Source organism: Acomys minous, assembly GCF_964271855.1.
Source record: "Acomys minous genome assembly, chromosome: 3".
Lineage (NCBI taxonomy): Eukaryota > Metazoa > Chordata > Mammalia > Rodentia > Muridae > Acomys > Acomys minous.
Window position 1 is genome coordinate 114,013,061 of NC_140485.1, and position 20,064 is coordinate 114,033,124.

Below are 20,064 nucleotides of genomic sequence, written 5' to 3' on the forward strand. Positions count from 1 at the left end.
CTCTTCTCTTGGCACCATTTCCCCTCCATGTGAGTCTCCTGGGACCTGGGTTTAAAAGGCTGAAATCAAACCATCGTTGAGCTAAACTTGAACAAGCCCAGGGTGATTCTGTTATCTCATGAGTTTGAGAAACAGTCCTCAGACACTCCCACTGCACCTCAGAGAGCCTTCGGGCATGCCGGATAGCCACACTGCAGGGAAGCAGCCACAATGATGGGCTGGGCCCTTCTGCCAGCCTTACTGCTCAGCTCTCCCAAGAGCACCTTCTAGAGTATGGTTTTTAGCTCCTGGTGTGCCTAGCTTTTGGACTCTTCTTTTCTATTTGTGAATGGAAAAAACAATAAAACAAAGCTGGACATGGTGGCTCACCTTTAATCCTAGGACTTGGGAGGCAGAGGCAGGCGAATCCCTGTTCCAGGCCAGCCAGGTCTACAAAGCGAGCCTAGGATTGACAAGATAACACAGAGAAATTCTGTCTCGAAAACCTTAAATTAAAAAAAAAAAAAAGAAAGAAAGAAAAGAAAGAATGAAAGTAAAGCAAAGAAAAACAAAGAAAAGAAAGAAAATAGAAAAGAAAACAAAAACAAAAAGGCAAAGCTTTGTAGTCATACCTCTTCTGGATCTACAACTCCCCCACGCCCACCTTATCTTTTTTTCCCTCTGGAATTTGAATTCCTTGCTGAGAGCCACAGGGTGCTTTTCTTTTCTTTTCTTTCTCCCTCCCCGCCCCCAAGGGTGTTTTTCTTTTGTTTTTGTTTTGTTTTATTTTTAGACAGAGTCTCAAGTAGTCCAGGTTGGCCTCCAACTCTCCACATAGTCTAATCTGTCCATGAACTCCTAATCCTCCGGCCTTACCTCCCAAGGCCTGGGATTACAGGCGCATGCTGCCACACCCATCTTTCCTTCCCTCGTGATCCTCATATCCCAGTATGTTGGTTATTAGAATAAATGTTTGTTGATTGAATTGCTAGAAGGCAAAGATGGAGGAGACCATTATTAGGTAAGCAAAAGAAAACAGGCAACTAACTAGGTGGCCAAAGGCATAGGCAGGGTAAATACCACAGACCACTGCAGGCATTTAAATCTAAGGCTTAAGGTTCTATACCAATTATTTAAAATGCCAGTAGATATCCAGAAAACATAAGCACGGGACCGGTCAGTTTAAATACAAGCAGTTGGTGTATGCTGATTGAGACAGAAAAGGGATTTATTAAGAGGGTATTGCTTAGGCCCCAGAAGTACTAGGAATATCAAAATGTCAGGCTTTGGAAACAGGCAGGGATGCAGCTAGAATTACAAACTTGGCTAAGAAAGGACAGTGGTTCTCAGCCTTCCTACTACCACAATCTCTTAATACGGCTCCTCATGTTGTGGTGACATCCCCAGCAACAAAAGTATTTTGTTATTACTTCATAACTATAATTTTCTGGAGCCGGAGCCAGAGCCAGGCTCTATGGCATAATCCCAGCACTCGGGAGGCAGAGGCAGGCTGATCTTTGTGAGTTTGAGGCCGGCCTGGTCTACAAAGTGAGTCCCGGACAGCCAAGGCTACAGAGAGAAACCCTGCCCCGAAAAACAAAACAAAAAGAGTGCAGCCCAGCAGTAGCGGCTCGCCTTTAAATCCCAGCTCTCGGGAGGCTGAGGCAGGCAGATCTCTGAGTTGGAGCCATCCTGGTCTGCAGAGTGACTTCCAGGACAGCCAGGGCCACACAGAGAAAAGTCCTGTCTTCGAAAGTCAAGGGAAGAAAATTTGTAAGTAAGTATGTGATATCCAGGACATCAGATATGTAACCCCAAAGGGGGGCGGGACCCACAGGTGGAGAAACACTGCTATAGCTCTTCAGAACAGGGTGTTGCCAATTACACTGCTGATGCCACCAGAAGAGGCGTCCCACTCACCTGCTTGATTTGTCTTACTCACTCTCTCCAGGTCACACCCAGGCCTGGTTCAGGTGGGGGTGCCGAGGGCTGGCTGTATGTGAATCTGCAATGCGCCATTCCAGGGTTCTGGGCATTGTCCTGCATCCACAGAGCCAAGAATCAGCTTTCAGTGAATTTTATAAATAAAGGCAAAGGATCAGTCGTGGAGCACCATTAAGAACCATCTCTAATATTATATGGCATTATGTGTAACCTTATCAGAATAGTGAAATTGACTAAGGTCTTGGTACCCAAATAGGAAATCAGAGTAAGTATATAATTTCTAGGCGATCACAAAGACAATTATGAATAAACTATTGGATTCTGTTGACTCCTTAGGAGAGTGTCAGCATTCAGTACATACTAAGACATCAGGGACAAAGAAGAAACGTGGCATAGTAGTCCTTGGGGTTTTTCTAATACGGAGAATGAAAAAAGGAAATTCCAAATACTAGGGCTAGAGCGGACAGGCTTGCAGCTTCAGGTTAGGATTCCGGCACCAAGACTTCGCCATCATAGGAGAGACAGAATAGAAGCAAAAAAACTGTGAAAATAAGGGCAAGTTCCTAGTACCTGCCTTATGTGTGGAAAAGAGTCAGAGATATGCTAGGTATGGTGGTACATGCCTTTAATCCCAACACTCGGGAGGCAGAGGCAGGTGGATTGCTGTACATTTGGGGCCAGCCTCGTCTACAAAAACGAGTCTAGGATAGCCAAGGCTACACAGAGAAACTCTGTCTCAACCCCCTCCAAAAGAGTTGGAGATAAGCAGTTCACATAAAATGCCAATCCTCTGTTCTTGATTAAAAGAAATCTTTCTGCTAATAAGAAAAAAAAAAGTATGTAATTAACATTTTCAAGCCACTTGACCAAGAAGTAGGCACTGACAGACCAGATGCTTCTAAGCACCCTGTATCCACATGGGCAGACAATGCCAGAGTGAGGTGCTTCCTCCAGCAGAGGCTCCGAGACAGGAGGATGGACAAAGGAGTTCTGTCATGGTCTTGTTTATTAAAGTAATTTTAAATGTATTTAATAGAATAAAAAATAAAGGCATAGTTGGATTTCATGGTTTTTCACATTGTTTTCAAAAGCAAAAGGAAAAAAAAAACCAAACCAAAAACCTCTCTAAGTTTGAAAGTTTTTTTAAGGGAATAGGGAAAGGAATAACTATCAACAATAATGATATTGAAAATACAGCCTGGGAGGAAGTCCCTTTCTGTCAGAGGTCTACTGGAGGGAAATAGGGTGGAAGAGAGAGGGAGGGTGGGACGGGAAGATACAAGTGAGGGGATAACATTAGGAATGGAATCTGAATAAAATATAATAAATTAAAATAAAAAATATAGAAATCCACTATTTTATAATCATTGTGTGTGTATATGTGTGTGTGTGTGTTTGCGTGTGCACGCGCGTGCATGCACACGCCTGCATGGATCTGTCTGTCTGTCTGTGTTTGTTTGTGAAGGAGGGACAGAGAGAGAGAGAAAGCACTTAATTCGATCTCCCTACACAGAGGATTTTGTTCCTCTCAGAAGCCATGGATTGAAATTAAATAAATTTAAAAATAAATAAGTAAAATAGATAGATGACAGATAGATAGATAGATAGATAGATAGATAGATAGATAGATAGATACAGACAGACAGACAGACAGACAGATAGCACAGGGCCAGGTATGGGATATCTCCTGTAGAGTCATTGCTCTTAGTTGCCCCCCAGAACTTGATAGTCAGACCCCATATGCATTGGCCACAGTACAAGGACAAGTCAAGTTACTATTGACCAGGAAGCTTCCTCCCTGGCAGCCAATTCTCATAATACTGGAAGATGCTATATGGGCTGCTGGGGAGCCAGGAGGGCCATCTTACCCAGCTGTGAACCCTGTGTTACGAAAGGAAACACGTACTCTCTGATTATATTGAAGGCCAGCTCCAGAGTAGAAGACACATGTCTGGTACTATAAACCTGGCCATGAATCCATGGTTGGGGGGCGTTTATAGGCTCCAAGGGCGACCTTACTGCTGTTCTTCTCCTTAGTAGACACAGTACCAAACTGTCATCTAAATATGAATCCCTAGAGTCAAATTAATGAAACTTCAAGACCTCATTAGAGGTTGGGTGTGGCAGCACACCCTTTTAATCCCACCATTTGGGAAGCAGAGGCAGGAGGATCTCTGTGAGTTCAAGGCCAGCTTGATTTACAAAGCTAGTCCAAGACAGCCAAGGCTACACAGAGAAACCCTGTCTCAGGGGGAGAAAAAAAGATCTCATTAGAGAACTTTCTTTCTTTGTACAATGAAGAGTGGCTAATGCAGAAACACACAACTGATCCAAGAGCACAGAACAAATGTCAATGGTATTATTTTGCTACAAATGGGACATCTGTAACACTCAACAACACCATTAGGCTCAGGCACCATCACAGAAGGTTTGTAAGAGCCAGAGGATGGATTTTAACTGTCTTCTGGACATGAGGGAACCATGACACTCATGAACTCACAGGATCAAGCCAGTCAACATTTTGGTGTGGAGGGGGAAGAGGTTTGTGAGCCTCCACCCTTAACTGAGGAACTATGGACAGATGGTAGCTTCAGGGTCAGTTTTCATTAAGGATGTGGCTCTTTGTAGATGGACCATACGTGATGGGTGGCATCATGCTCAGAAGTACATTGACAAACTGAACTTGATGACTTATTAAAAGAAGAAGACAGAAAGTTGGGATGGATACTAAAGGGGAGGTGGATCTGGGAAGAGTTAGGAGAGGGAGTAGGAAGTGATAGAGTACACAAAATACAGTGTATGAAATTTTTAGGAAATAAAAATTCTTAATTTTATTAAGCTATATTTTTAAACTTTCAGTGAAGTGGTTTAGTTTTAGGCAGTAGCCACTTGCTCACTGCTGGGGAAGACAATGACGTCAGTACCTTGCCTTTTGTCACCTGCCCCTCTCAATTTCCCACGTTGGTAACTTTAAAAAAAAAATTATCAACATTTACTGTTGTGATTTGTCCTATTTTCTTGTCTTCTTTAGAGAAATAATGACTCAGCACTGGTCCTTCTACTACTACATATCCAATGTCCATTTTTGTTGTTTGCATTTTTCTGTGGGACTGGGGATTGAATCTAAGGCCTTGCATATGCCAGACAAGAATGTTCCCTCTGTATCCTCAGGTCATATTAAAAATTTTTTTTATTTAATTCATTTCTTAATCCACTGAATGTTGACAGAAACGTTCCTTTTCTCTGCAAGAAACTCAGTGTGTCTTATTCCCAGGGGGTCTTTCTTGTTTGACTATGTTCTTTTCTCATGCCTGTGGGAAAAAAATTCTTGGTTCTAATTTTTAAGTTCAGAATTCTTTTCATATTTTATCATGTCTGGCATTGGTAGTGCTGTAGAGAAAAGTGAGATGCCAAACCTTTTCTCTTTGAGGTGGTTATTTTTCTTCCTAGATGTTGAACTAATTCATTTTTATATTCCTAAGGCCAGTAAGTAGATCAGTAGATCAAAGACATCCTGGTGTTTAACATTTCATATCTAATTTTTATTGCAATTTGATGTTTGAGTATTGCTCTCATGATTCTGGTAGTTCTGAGAAACTGTCTTCTGGAACTTTGAAAAGCTAGGCAGTATAATGTGTCATGAAGACGGCCAGATGGCTTTTCTCACTCTTATCTTGGCTTCTAGGTCTATTGCCTTTGATTTTCATTCTTTGTTATAGTCAACCAAAACTAGTAACTGCTCTTGGACACCTTGGAGACATCCTATGCATTTAAATGTCTCTGTGAAGCTGGTGATGTAAAAAAAAAAAAAAGTGATGGGAGCAGAAATTCTTTTTCCTCAAAGGAAGAATGTGCTCAGTGGAGACTTGTAGTGAGAGCTGCACAAAGTAAGCAGGGTAGAACAGTTGTACTGCCAGCAAAATTACTTTCCTACAAGTCTTCTTTCTGCTTTGCTTTACTGACAGATGGATGATAAAGTCTGAACAGAACTTCCTTTATAAAATGGATAGATGAAGTAGAGTAGAGGCTGTGGAGTGAAAATACTTATTGTGGAGAATAAAGGGGAGTTTGGTAGGTACAATGCATGTTGGATGAGGCCATGTAATGACACCAAGATGATACTGTAGCTTAGGAAAGATATGAGGTGGGCAGCCAGTGATGAGATACGTGGTGATGTTATCTTAGAAGCAATACAGACTCTCAGGGTCTTGAAGTCATTGTTTCTAACCCCCAGACCTTTGTACATGTAAATGCTAGTATGAAGAAGCAGAGTAACTAGAAATTCTAGAGGACCATGGTGGGGCAGCTTGGCACAAGGATGGTTTGGGGGAGTTTGTGACTCGTGGGAATATGTTTATCTGGTGATTTTGGTTAAGAAGTCTCTTTCTCACCCATGCACCACACAACTAGGTACTATTTGAGATAGGCCTAAGTTTTTGCCTAATGCTGCCTATTAAGTGTTGGGCACTTTCCCTTGGATTACATTTCTTAACTTTAATGTGAAAATGTCACAGACATGAGGACAAGTCGTAGAGTCTTTGCTTGACTAAGTTCCTGAGACCTTTGACTGTCCAGCATGATCTCTAGACATCCAGAACAGTTTTTGAGACTTTGCTTAACAAAGTTCCAAAGATCTCTGGCTGACTCACCACTGCCTTTAAATATTATGTATGGTCCAGGTGTAATTTTGCCTTAAAATTACTTTGAAATATACTTTTTCTTCTAAAACTGTCTTTTTCTCCATTTCTCACTTTGAGAAATAGAGCCCTAATGACATTCACACAGGGAAAACTTTTTCCCACCAAGATTGTTGAAAGAAGACATCACTCAAAGGTTTGAGACAACAAGAGAGTTCTTGGCGCTCACTGTGTGCAGTCAGGCAGAAACTGCTTGGTAGAAAGTTACAAACTTGACATAAGAGTACCTGGCTAGATACTGTTAGCCGTAGAAAAGTTTCTTTAGGATTTTCTTTGAAAGCAATAGAAGATGGACTTGGAATGTCATGCTTTACAGATATTTTACAATAAATCACCCCTTGGCAGTTAGCCTAGGCTTAGATAGTATACTTGCTGGTTTGGGACTAGGAGTAAGTCAAGTTTTGTTTTATTTTGTTTTGTTTTAATTAGAGAGCAATATAGCTCAAGCTATATTGCTATATTGCTATGACAATCATGTAAACACAATGGCTTTAGCCCAGGAAAATTTATGATAAAGCTTTCCCAAGTATTGGTTAAGAAATAATAATCAGGTTATGCTGACCATGGCTTGGAAATTGATTGGTTTTTGCTATATGCTTTATTGTAGGTTATACAGAACTGTTTGTATTTCCTTGTTAGACTGTTCTCTTGCTTAGTTGGTTTTTAAGTGTTCTATTGGTCATAAAAGATGAGAAAAATCATGATATAATCTATAATAAAAACAATTAAGCTTCACTTTAAATAAAGTACCGGGGTTGGCCCAAGGAGTAACAAAGAACTCGTAACAGCAAGCAACTCGAAACAGAAACTCTGTCTCACAGAGAGACAGAAAAGTAAAGTTCTCCTGGGCCTTAAGACCTTTCAGTTTTGTACCACATATGCCTGGGTCTAGTATTTCTTTTTTCCTTCATTCCTCACCCTCTCAACAGCTGGTCACTATAGCTAGTTGTTCCCCAACAGTTGGTTTCCATTAACCAGCTGTTTACCACCTGCTCAATTCTTCCTATCAGAGACTCACCAAGACTTTCTCTTCTTTCCTCTTCACTGTTTCCTGGAGCTGGTCTGTGGGATGGAAAGATCACAATGTTTACACAGTAGTATTTCTCATATGATGGCCTGTTATTTTCCAGATACAGCAGTGTGTTAGTATAATTTTTTATAATAACTGTCTCATTTGTGATGGAGTGAAAAATACTACTCCATTCTTCAACAAACAGAGTGTCCAAGTTTGCCTGTGCTACCCACAGCTTATAATGGAAACCTGCTCTTGTTCTCTGAGCCCCCCCCCCTTTAATTTACTGTGCTGCCAAGATGCTTTTAATTCCTAGTAGTTCTACGCACATGCACACGCCAGGGGAATTAGCCTTGGTTGGAATGAGCTACTCTGATGGAGAGAAACAAGTCAGCAATTTTAGATCCTCTTTGGGCTCAGATGGCATCCACTAAAATATTAGGAGGTTAATTTAGATAAGTGATGTCAAGATCATGCATGCAGAGCTGGTATAGCGTCTGCCAGCACACAAATGTTTCAACCTTTTCAAGATATCTTTTTTCTCAACTACTTGCCTATTTTCAAATGGTGAGAGATGTCCCATAATTATTTGAATTGCTCTCTTTTCCTGTAAAATGAAATCCATTGTGATCATACGAGGCACACATGTCTTTATACAGTGTACATCATGTGTTGACTGTACGCCCCACCACACCCTATCCCTTCTGTTCTTTGCTTTCTCAACCTTCTCTCCTCTAGTTTTCCAACCTCTTTTTCCCCCAGGCAACTTCATTTCTACTTTTATTTAAAACACACACACAATCTTATGTGACTATATAAAAATCTAGAAACCACAAATCAGGGAAAACATATGATATTTGGCTTTCTGAGACTGACTTGGTTTGTTTAATAGGATTACTTTCCTCAGATGAGAAGATGTGATGAGAGCCATTCCCAAGGCTTTCTAGCTCTTTCTGAACTCTTGCTGCCTGGTTCAACTCAGTTGTTCTGGTCCAAACTCCTCTCCAAACTGACTGATTCAAATTGAGTTCTCTTGACTTCTGACTGAATTGCTCTGCCTGGCCTTGAACTAATTCTGGCAAACGATCCTCTGGCTCCTTCTCAATCTCTGGCTCATTCTGTCTCCACCTGTGTCTACCTTGTTCTCTCTACAACCTGTCTCTGTAAAACTGTCCCAGAAAGAAACTCTTGGCAAAAACCCCTCCTTTACCCCTATGCTGCTCTTAAGTAACTCTTTCCTGTCCTGTTCTTGTGAGAGCTGGGTGTATCCTTTCTTTGACTCATTATGTCAAATACTTCTCTGACTCCTCACTTTGTCTCCCCCTCAATTAGATGTCACTTTCTAATGTGGCTGCTTCTTTCTATAAGATAACCTTACCTTCATTATTTGGGATTAAAGATGTGCACTAAGGGCATATCTGTATTCCAGTCAGATTATATGGTAATTCAGAGGTTGTCTGCATTCTTGTGGGATCACACAGATCTAAAAGGTCTTTGGATGTGCTCCTTTGACAGAGCAGCCATGTTATTTGATTAAAATTCCTCTACAATGTCTAATTGCCTTCATTTTCCTGTTAGTGACATAACTTGATGCTTCTTTATGAATGAAAAAAGTTCCACTGTGTCTATGTACCACATTTTCCTTACCTCTTCTTCTGTGGCTAAATACTTAGATTGGTTCTGTGACATAACTGTTGTGAATGCTGTTGAAGTAAAAATTGACGTGCAAGTATCTCTCTGCTATGTTGATGTGTAGTCCTTTGGGGAAATGAATATGAAGGAGGTATAGCTGGGCCATAAGGTAAACCTTCTTCTAGTATCTTGAGAAGCTTCCATACATATTTCTATAAGGCCAGAGTAGTTCCAGTGCATACAAGTTCCCTTTTGTCCACATCAAAGCCAGTGCTTGTTGTTTTCAACAGATTCGGGTAGGATCTTTAATGACATCACTAGCTAATAGGCTGCTGAAGATAACAGGAGCAAATACCCTCTGGGTACATACTTGGGTCCTCCAAGTCACCAAGGGCCTAACCAGTTCCAATTACCTTGTAGATATTAGCCGCCTGTCAGGTCCCACTTACTATCACACTTGAACGTTTGTTTACTATGGATAAAGTCAAGAGGAATATGACATATTTCCTATGCTTTACTTCTACTACAGATGGATATAGGTAAGACACACAGAGGATGGCAAGAGTTTTTTCCTTGGTCAGTTTTAAACATTGGCATCACTCTCTGGAGACCCATGACTCTCTTGGTTTAAGACTGATTGCTTTAGATGCTAGAAGCACAAGGCAAATGAGGTTGGCCAAGGTCAGCCTGCAGGTAACCATGCCTGTTTGTTTAGAGAAAATCACAGTCTATTCCAAATAACATGTTTATACAGTTGTGTGGGTTTGACACTTGGGAGTGTGAGTAGGACTTTGGAGGAAAGAAAAATCAATTAACAGGGTAACAATCAAGAGTGATTGGATGTTCTTAATTGTTTGAAATTACACACAGCTTTCTTGAGTTTTATTATCAAATTGGGGTGCAACTTGTAGCAAGATTTCTGCTCACTCTCCACGTCTAACATTTTCTCACTGTAGTTAGTATATGAGCCTAGCTGAAGACTCTAGGCTGAGTAGCCTTGAGAGCTGTGGGCCAAGAATTATCTTAGTATTGTCCCAGCCAGTCACTTTGAAACTTTGTAGCTATGCTGAACACTCTCTTTCTATAAATAAAGCTTGTCATCCAATTTTCCTCTGTCCAGCTTTTGAGTTTCTTATGCTTTTAAAAATCATATTAAAATTAATTGTGGAATGCCTAATTCATTTCCCTGGATTAAATTTACAAATAAAAAAAAAAGAAGAGTATGTAGTGAAATGTCTTTCTTTCACCTTTGGCCCCAATTATCCAGTGTTCATCATTGGTGACAAATAATGTTACCAGTCTTTTTTCTAGTACTCAGAAACTTCTTATGCCAATGTGTCTCAATTTGCAAGCTGTAAATGTCTGAGAGTCCCTAAGATGTCCTGAGTATGTTCACGAAATCAAAATGACTTTCATTATGATATAAAACATCATTGGTCATTTTCACTCAGGTTTTTTCTGGTGACACAAAGGTAGTAGTGACAAGTCTTTGAAATGATCGAGGGTACAGCTTCCATTTTTCTCCCTGCCACACACCCAGAGAAGGACATGTTGCAATTTCACTGCAGAATATCCTTGATGAAACAGGAAATATTAATGATTCTACTGTATTTTCACATAGTGTCTTCTGGGCATTTTGCCTGGTGCTAGAGGTAGCACACAGACAACACAATGGAGCAAGTCTGTGACTCAGGGAAATACATCCGCACGACTTATGACTGAGTGAACCATCCACGGGTCACCATTTCTACTCAAGTAACCTGTGGCTACTTAGATGTCTGAAAAATATTTTTAAATGAACAAAATAAACTTATTTAGAAAATAATGTAAATACTTATCACAATATTTTAGTTTTTAAGTAAAAAATAAAATTTTGTAAACTTTACATGTACCGTTATATGTTCAACTGCTTTTCAATGTCTAACTTATTTTTCTATTAAGTTGATGGAGACACAACAAAATGGATTCTTCATCTTGTGAGTGATTTGTGCTGATACTAGGGAGTGCTGGAAACCAGAAAGGACAAATATTTTCTAGGTGAATAGTGCAAGTTCTTAATACCCCACCAAACTTTAAAAAGCTCTTCAAAGTGTAAGACAAACAGTGGAATTTTAAGGATCCAAGGGAATGGATCATAGACAAGAGAGTATGGAGAGAGAACTTTGATGTGGTTTCAGAAACCACACTATAGATACTCTTTAAGAGACTATAGCTGTCGAGTTACAGGGTGATGGAAATAAGGAGCATCCTTGATTAGCTGAAAAGATGTTTGGGATTCCCTGTTTTGCAGCATCCTATCTCTCTTCATGTATTTCAACCAGAATAACATAAGAAAGAGAACAAACTCAAAGGCACTTCTGATAGACGAGCATGCTGGGCGTGTTTTCAAGTCCACATTGGTCCTTTGGGTTTCATCCTTTGACAACTATCTGCTGATTTTGTTTGTGCCCATTTGCTGATGAGCAGGTTCGTTTCTGTGTTTCATTTTGCAGTCTTTTTTATGTTTTTGATGTTTGCCCCATCCGATGCAGATCTGGAGCAGGTTCTCCCGCTCTGTAGGCTGCCTGGTCTCTCTGCTGATGGCTTCCATCTTGGTCACATCTCTGGCTGGCTTCTTCTTCAGGTCCTGGATCGAGTTCATTTGCTAGATTGTATTTTCTCTCAGATCGTTCTTATTGGTAAGCTTGAAATTTTCACTCGCCGGCAAATTAAAGCATCTTTGAATTCAGTAGCTGAGGAGTTACGACCTCTGGAGGCTTTGTGCAGCTTTAGTTTTTCCTATTTCTGGGCTATGTCTGTGCGTCTGTTGGTTTTACTCTTCTGGTTTTACTTGGGTGACTAACTGTATTAAGCATCCTACTCTTAAGAGTGTGACCTTTACTCATTACCCCTCTTGAGAAGTGAGCGCCCCCTGCTGTTGGGCTTTCTGCTCCCACTGCGCACACACCAGAGAGCGGTGAGGCTAGAGCTGGGTTCAGCTTGACTTCTTGATTGGCATCACCTGTCTCTTATGGGATACTTCGCCACTGTTTTATCAATGCCTGCATAAATTTCTGGAGCTATTCTTCTTCATCTCTTTGGAATATAATCCATATATATATCCCGGTGTATGTGTGTGTGTGTTTGTGTGTGTTTCTGTATGTGTGTGTGTGTGTATAGTATTATATATATACCATCTCATATGGAGACAGCTTCCTCCTTCAAGTTCTTTATGCAGAGCCAAGCTTCAATTTCTTGTTTAGTAAATAACGTGAAAGATGACTCATGCAACAATTTTTGTACAGTTATCCTGTCATCAAAAGACAAATAAATGTGAAAGTTATGCACCTGTTGCTCTCCAACTGTCTGTGTCTATATTCCTGCAATGTATTCTCCTTTGAAACTACAAAGCAGACTGCAGCTGCTCTTTGTTGCACCTGACTTTTGTGAGCAGTGCACCTTCAGAAGTGTGCCATGTCAGTGTGTGTGTGTGTGTGTGTGTGTGTGTATGTGTGTGTTAAAGAGTGGTACTGAATTCAGGGCCCATGATTGCTCTGCATTTGCTCTATCACTGAGCTATATCCTCAGTTCAAAAGTTTTTCTTCCTTATAGGCAATAATCCTACACGGGATAATTTATCTTCATGCCATCTGTAAGGTCCGTAGGATAGATGTATAGATGCTAGCCAAAAACTAAGTGCATTTGTAAATCATTATATATGTTGAAAGGCTAAAAGGTCATGCCTTGTTTTTTTTTTCCAAAAAATTAAGGACTATTATGGTCTTATAAAAGTAGTCCACATCAATATCAATATTATAGGCAGGTTGTGGTCTTATGGAATTGACTAGTAAGTATATGTTTACATGTATGCAATTTACATGTTTGGAAGGAAAAAAAACTGAAGGTAAAAAATAAAATTAAGTCATAAATTCTGTTATATAAAACATATTGTTGACTGCCCTGTATCACAAGTGTGATTTGGGAGAAGTCATAAGTTTGCAGTGCTTGTATGACTTCTAATTGAAGCAACTTCTGAAGCAACAAGCACTGGCCATACCTAAGAATATGAGGTCCCAGCGTTCTCAAACTCCAGGTTCACAGTGGGCAGCAGAAAGGTGACACACTGCAGAAGATTTCAGAGCTGGTGGAGATGGCTTCCAGGCAGTCTACTTCAGAGAAGCAGGAGCAACCCTTAAGTTCTTGTGTGGATGGTGGAGGACAGTGGTCCTTATTGTCCATTCCAGAAAACATCACATAGTTGCTTGAAAGGAAAGGAAATTCTCTTATTTCCACAGAGCTTCTGTGATGCTCTGTAACTGCTCGCTTTGTGGTGACAAGGCACTACATTTAACTTCCTAAGGAGAATGATGTTACGTATCTTTAAAAAAAAAAAAAAGATTACATGCAGTGTTTTGACTGCACGTATGCTTGCAAGCCAGAAGAGGGCATGAGATCTCATTATAGATGGTTGTGAGCCACCATGTGGTTGCTGGGAAGTGAACTCAGGACCTTTACAAGAATAGACAGTGCTCTTAGCCTCTGAGCCATGTCTCCAGCCCAAAGTTATCTTATTTAACGCCTTACCCTTGGGACATAATCTAGTACCTGACATATAGAGGTTTCTCATAAATATGTGCTGAATTATTGAATAAGTAGAAGGACAGTTTGAGCTAGTATATGGGTTCTGCATATCTGACAATATTCATCTTAAAAACCTCATATCTCTTAGCAACGACTTTAGACAGTACTGTGATCATATTATTTGCTTTATTGATTTATATGAAGTTTTAACAATTAAAACATTGTATTTCTGGTACGGATGTATTATAGGTGAAGGAGTGTAGACTGCTTCAGTTTCTTCTTTGATGACCTCCATGCTTGCCTTACTGGTCACCTAGTATCACCTTTGCCCTAGAGAAAGCACAGAGTCTTCAAGTAGAAGTAGGATACATCATCTGAGAATATTAGCAGTCAATAAATTGGTATAATATTCATATTATACCTCAGTGAAAGTATGCTTTCAAGTTAAACAGTATTCTTTTTCTGTAGGATGCCCAAATTTTATTTCTTTTCCTTGGTTTCTGAATTCCCTTAAGCCAGTGGTTCTCAACCTTCCTACTGCCGCAACCCTTTAATATACTTCCTCATGTTGTAGTGACCTCCAACCACAAAACTTTTCCGTTGCTGCTTCATAACATAACAGTTTTCTACTGTTATGAATCATAGTATAAATATCTGTTTTTTCTGGTGGTCTTAGGCAACCCTTTTGAAAGGGTCATTGGATGCCCTAAGGGGGTTGTGATCCACAGGTTGAGAGTTGTTGCCTTAAACTAACCAAAAAAAAAAAAAAAGGATCTGAGGTCATTCATCACAATATTTTTGTTTGTTTGTTTTTTCAAAACAAGGTTTCTCTGTGTATCCTTGCTTGGTCTGGACTCTCTTTGTAGTCCAGGCTAGCCTTGAACTCACAGAGATCTACTACCTACCTCTGCCTCTGGAGTGCTGGGATTAAAGGCGTGCACCACCACACCTGGCTTCATCACAATATTTTAATTATGATAAATTTAGTTGTTTATAACTGAACTTGTATGTTCAGTTATAAAAAGCAATGCAAAAGTAAGAAGAATTCCCTTCAGCATCAAGAAGCTATCTTGCTAACTTTTCTCTGTGGCCAATTCCTTTATTTCCTCTCACTACCATTTTAACAAAAATGCACCACTCTATCTTTTGTGTTCCTCTTTACTCTATTGCAATGTATAATCATACCCTTGAGGTTTGTTGAACATGGTGGGGCGCACCTTTAATCCCAGCACTTCAGGAGGCTGAGGCAGGCTGATCTCTGTGAGCTCAAGGCCAGTTTGATGTACAAAGTGAGTCCAGGACAGCCAAGGCTGTTACACAGAGCAACTGCGTCTCAAAAAACCAAACCAAACCAACCAAACAAACAAACAAACAACATCAAAACAAAATGAGCCTCTTGAGGTTGACCTTGGCTTTTGTCATACCTTCTGGCAATAGTGACTCATGTATGTTGATTCTTGACGGATTTGTTGAATGCCTTGATATCTCTCACAGGGTCTTGGAAAAAAACCGAACTGTCTTGCAAAAAAAACTACAGATAGGGTTGGGTGGCAAGACAGAGAGCAGTTCTAGACCCAAGAGCAGATAGCTCCAGGAGATAGCCAGAGGGGAAAAGGATATTTAATATTATAATAGGCAGGAATGGTGTTTTTCCAGTTACTAGGTGGGCTTAGAACAGGAATCTAAACCTTAGGGGACACCTTGTCAATACTTTGATTGCACCTCTGTGAGTTCCTCTCAGGGACATAGTTTAGCTGTCCTCAGAGCTCTGGCCGCATAGGCAGTGAGATAAATGGGCTGCTATAAACACATGCCTGCATACCTGCTCAGATGGCATTAGGAACAACAACAACAAAAGAAAACCTATTGCGTCACGAAGAGTTTTACTTTATAAGGAAAGATGGAAAAAGAAGCAGAATTTATCAGAACAAGACTTGATGGGCCACCAAACTCAAGGGAGCACTGAATGGTGAAATGTTAAGAGTCAAAAGCAAACAGCGTTCAGGGGCTTGGCCTGTGTATTTTGAAGACATCTACCCACATATGCCCTGGCCACTGAGTCCAAGAATCAGACTGCTCCAATGGAGGCAAGTTGACCTCATTTTAATTACCCCAAAATTCTTTGTTGAGAATCCCAAGAAAGGACAGGCCCCAGGACACTTTGGAATAAGAAATATAGCTCCCTAAAGGGGAAGAGTTATGCTGTTAATGGGGGAGGGCGGGTAAGAGGTTTAGCACATGAAAAGAAACCTACACTGCAAAGGGCATGAGGGAAGAAATGCAAAGATCTAAGCACAGAGCTTAGCTTCCTTCACTAAATAGGAACGATAAGCATCCAGGGCCTAAAAGCCCCATCTAGGCAGTAAGACTCAAAAACTCTGTTTCCTGAAGTTAAAAAGAGGGGTCTCAGCTTGTTGACAGGGAGGGTGGAGTGTGGGGTGGGAACAGCGGGAGGGTTCCCAGCACTCCAGGAGACCTAAGTCACTGTTGATACCTAGATAGGTTTAATTAATATTATCAGAGAGTAATAGGACTTTACAGATTCCGTAGTCTTCCCTGGCTTTAGATGTCAACTCTAGAGCTCTTGCGATATTTGGCCAATTCCTGTCTCTACCCGCTGAACTAGTAGTACTCAGGCATCCCCAGTGCAGTGGTACAGTTGTGGTGGGCTTTGTTTGTGGTGCTGGGGGTCCAACTGTACACCTCAAGTGTGCTAAGCTGGCATTCTACCCTGAGCGGCACCCTCAGCCCCGGATTAGTTTCTGAGGTCAGGCTTCTCTGCCATCTTTCGGTTGGAGAGCAGCGCCATCCCTCAGTCCACCCTATCGGAGGAAGGTGTCACTTCTGGCCCTGAACATCACTGATGGCTACAGTTAACTTCCACTTCATTCTGTTCAACTCTGCAAGTATTTATTGAGCTCCCATTATGTGCAATGAACTGTATTAAGTGCTTTGATAGATTAAAAAATGAATAGATAAGATGGAGTTCCTGACCTTAGGGTATTTTATTATCTCAAAAGAGAGACAAATGTTACAAGGACCAGATACAATACAGAGCAGGATTTGACAAGCGCTGAAATAGCTACTGAACAGACGAAAGCTTAATATTTCAAGTGTAGTTAACTGGGATTTTCCTGGCAGAAGTACGATGTGAGCCTTGCCTAATCACAGACGCTAGCAGGACCATAAACATTTTGTTTGTTTCTGTTTCCCTGGTGCCTGGCACAGTCCTTTGTTTTTAATCTCTACAATTAAAAATTAGCTTAAAATTTGTTTAAACCGTGATAAAACGCCACATAAATCTTTCCATTTTAACCATTTCAGAGCACAGTCTAGTGGCAGAAAATGCACTCATAGTACTCTGCACCACTGGTTTATTGAAAGTTTTGTTCTTGCAAACTGAAAAGTCTTACCCATTAAATAATATATCTGTATGCTCCCTCCTCATAGGCCCTGCAATTGCCTCTCTGTTCCCAATCTCTAAGTATCTTCCAATTCTACTACTTTGCTGAGTGGAATCAAACTCTATTTGCCCTTTTCTGATTGGCTCATCTCACTTAGCATGGTATCTAAGGATTGTCTGAATTGTAGCATTTGTTCAAATCCCCCTCCTCTTTAAGGGTAGGTTATATTACACATATATGTATGTACACGTGCGTTCTCTCTCTCTCTCTCTCTCTCTCTCTCTCTCTCTCTCTCTCTCTCTCTCTCTCTTTCTCTGTGTGTGTGTGTGTGTGTGTGTGTGTGTGTGTGTATGTGCGTGTGTGTATGTATTCCTCCCCACAACACACTCACACACATAGCCTCCTATTAATAGATATTTGGGTAGATTGTTTTCATCCTTTAACTATTAGAGATAGGAACATTTTCATTTAGGTTTCTAGAAATACGAAACAGAAATGATGTACAAGTACCTGACTGAATGAGTTAAGACCTCTGTTTGTGGCATTGCTAGAAATCAAACTTTATGAGACATAGGAAATGCTCTACCACTGCGCTGCACTCTCAGCTGAGATAGGGCAGAGGAAATACAGAAAACGTAGCAGTGGTGGGTGGCAACGCACTGGCTTACTTGGTGTAGACAGGTTCCGTGGTGCTCTGGCTTAAGATGGAAAGGTCTGAAGGACACTGAGGAGCATAACAAGAAGAAAAGTTTCTTCTAGTTGGGAAGGTTCATTTAAGAGCTGGGGCAGGTAAATGAGCAGCATCACTGAGGGGTATAAATTGTAGCAAAAATGTGTAGCTATAAATATAAGGTCATAATTTTGGCAGGAGACAAAGTAGGGCAGTGACAGAGGAAATAGTAAAAGGGGGAGGAAGGGTGGGGAGACATTGTAGAGGAACACTCAATGGGATTTGTTGACCAAGTGGATGTGGGGGACAGGAAGAGGAAGTCATTGTTAAACCCATGCCTGAGAGCTCAGTGGCATTGTAAACAGGGATGAAAAATGCAGACAGAAAAAGCAAGCAGAAACTAGCTACCATGTGTTGAGCTCACACTTATTACCTCATGTGAGCTGATAGTATGCCAGGAATGTAGGGATTCCTGTAAACGGGAAGAAACTCAACTTACATAGATGGTTATGACCTAATACCTAGTTAGGAGCTAGGACAATGGACTGAGCCTCTGAACTATAAGCTGGTCCCAATTAAACTCTTTATAAGAGTTACTGTGATCACGGTGTCTTTTCACAGCAAAAGGAACTTTAATAACTAAGACAGAAGTTTATACCAGAGACTGATATATTGCTATCAAAAGTTGGGCCATGTTTATGGCTGGAGGAATGTGGATTTGGGGACTTTGGATTAGGAAAGCAGCTGAAGTCATAGTCAGAATGTAATGGGTCATACCAGTAGGAACACAGAAGACAGTGGGGGCTGTAGGTGATTTGAACTGTGGGCCCTGCTTGATAGGCTTCAGAGGAGAAGAATATTAGTATGTGGCCTAGAGACCCTTCTTGTGATGTTTTAGCAGAGAACATGGTTGCTTCCTGCCCTTGCCTCTGCCCCTCCCCCCAAAAAAAATCTGCCCGAGGCTAAATTGAAGAAGTTTGGATTAATAACTTTAGTAGAGGACATTTAAGAACAACCTAGTATTGACTATGTTGTATGACTATTGCTGGCCAGTCTTATGCAGATTTATAATGAAAAAGAGCAAGCTGAGCAAGAAACACACACACACACACACACACACACACACACACACACACACACACACACGCACAATTGGAGAAAAAAAGGAGCACCAGGAAGTGAAAACAGATTAAGGAAAAGCCTGATGCTAAATGGAATAAAAGGAGTGATGACCTCAGAGCAAGACCCCCACCCAGCTAAGTTTCCAAATTACGAAAAGGAATTAAAGAAAGGTGATAAGGAATAAAAGAAAAGTTTAGGGTGGTGCACACCATTAATCCCAGCACTCAGAAGGCAGAGGCTGTTGGACCTCTAGGTTCAAGGCCAACCTGGTTCACAGATCGAGTTTCAGAACAGCCAAGCTTAGGCAGTGAGGGAAACCATCAAAACCAGAGAGCTGGTGAGGATGTAATTGAACAAGGAGGGACCACGTTCCAGGCTCAGAAAAGCAACAGATCTTGGCAGCTTTGGCCACGTGGTTCTGGCTTTAGAGTCAAGGATAGAAGAAAAGGTTATGGAAGGAAGGCTGCTGAGGCCAGGCATGCAGGTGTCCCTGCTTGGAAGCCTAGAGAGGCCATTGTGTGATGCTGTGTGGGTGATGCCTGGATTGCCTTGGAGAGACCTCAGCATGTTAGAGATGGCAGAGCTGTTGGATACCTGCTGAGGAGAGCTGCTAACTGGGAGTGGAAACAGCCCAAGAAGTGTGTTGCAGTCAACAAAGATGAAAGGAGTTGGAAATGTGAAAGGCATTTTGCTTTCAGACTTCAAGATGCAGAGTTGGGAGTTTGACCAGGTAGCTTTGGGTCTTGCTTTGGTCCAGTGTTTCCTCACCTTGCTGCATCTCCTCCTTTTTGGAATAGTAATATATATTCTATGCCATTGTATGCATTGTATGCTGAGACTATGTGATTTTGATTTTCCAGGTAATTACAGTTAAGTGATTGCGTGCATCTCAGAAGAGACTTTGAATTTTGGACTTTTATACAGGGTTCATATTGGTAGAGTGCGGGTGCTTTTGAAGTTGGAGTGAATGCATTTTTCATTATGTTCTGGCTACAAGAAGCCTATAGGGGCTAGGGAGTGGAATGTGGTGGTTTGAGTGAAAAC